The following is a 1,232-nucleotide window of genomic DNA, read 5'->3' as shown; positions in this document are numbered from 1 at the left end:
ATTTTTATTTATCATGGATAAGTGCTAGCGCTAGTTAGCATAGCTACATGTTCGTAGCTGTGTACCAAGACACACGTCGACATGCTGACAAATAAAACAACAAGAAACACTAAATCTGTGACCAATGGTTCAGAAAGGTCCTGCTACAGGCGCCTCTCCGTCAGGATCAGATTCTGGATCAGATTCAGAGGGTTGAAGTAACGCGGGTCTCTGAGCAGCCGTGTATATTCAGCCAACATGTAAACATTAGATCGTGCTGGAGAGCCGAGGCACATCCACTTCCTGAGGGGGCGTGGTCAGAGAGAAAACAGAGTGTTCTGATGAGGAATGAAGAAGAGGGTTTTTCAGGCAGACCAAAATCCGATTTCAAAGTGTTTTTTTGAGCATAAACTTTAAAGACATGTTTTGGGGACCTCTTAGACCAATATATGTTGATGAAAAAAGCGTGATATGTCCCCTTTAAAACACCGACGTCACACACTAACATAGATAAACAGACTGATTGAGGCTGCTGCAGATCAGCAACTCCTGGTGGTTTTAAATAAAGCGATGTAACAGCTGTTTCTAGTTTCAAAAATCAACCTCAATCTTTAAGAGGTCAACAAAGCTCTGATGACTTTACACCTCTACCCTCAAGAAACCATCAGGCCTCATGCATAAAGGAGGTGGATCAGGAGTTGCTGATCCACCAGCAGTTTTTAATTGTGTTATTTTGGGACTTCCAACTACAATCCGGTTTAATCTTTGTGTGGCACACAATATCACAAAAATACCAAATAATCCAGAGGTAGACCAGCAGCTCCTGAGGTCTAAATTAACTCATTTTCATCAATGGAGTCTGGTTCCTTTGAATGGAGCTGTTACTGGTTACCAAAGTCAGCAGACTCCATCGTCAAATCAGTAACTTCACCTCACAGATAACAGGAGTTGCTGTTCTGCATCCACTCTCAGCTGGTTTATTATTATGAGGGTGTCACTTTGGACTCTTTGGATACAACAGAATATTTTTTTGACACACTGTAACATGAGGAAACCAACCGATGATCAAGGCAGACAGGTAGACCAGCAGCTCCTGAGTTCTGCAGAATAAAATCACTATTTTCAGTGGAGTTTAGTGTCTCTTATGGATCTCCCGGCTGTGTAAGATGCTTGATTCTGATTGGTCGAAACCCCCTGACAACAGTTATTAACTTTCACTAACATGAGCAACACCAGAGGCAAACTGATCACAC

Source organism: Notolabrus celidotus, chromosome 14 (genome assembly GCF_009762535.1).
Source record: "Notolabrus celidotus isolate fNotCel1 chromosome 14, fNotCel1.pri, whole genome shotgun sequence".
Lineage (NCBI taxonomy): Eukaryota > Metazoa > Chordata > Actinopteri > Labriformes > Labridae > Notolabrus > Notolabrus celidotus.
Note: the sequence above shows the minus strand (reverse complement) of the source record.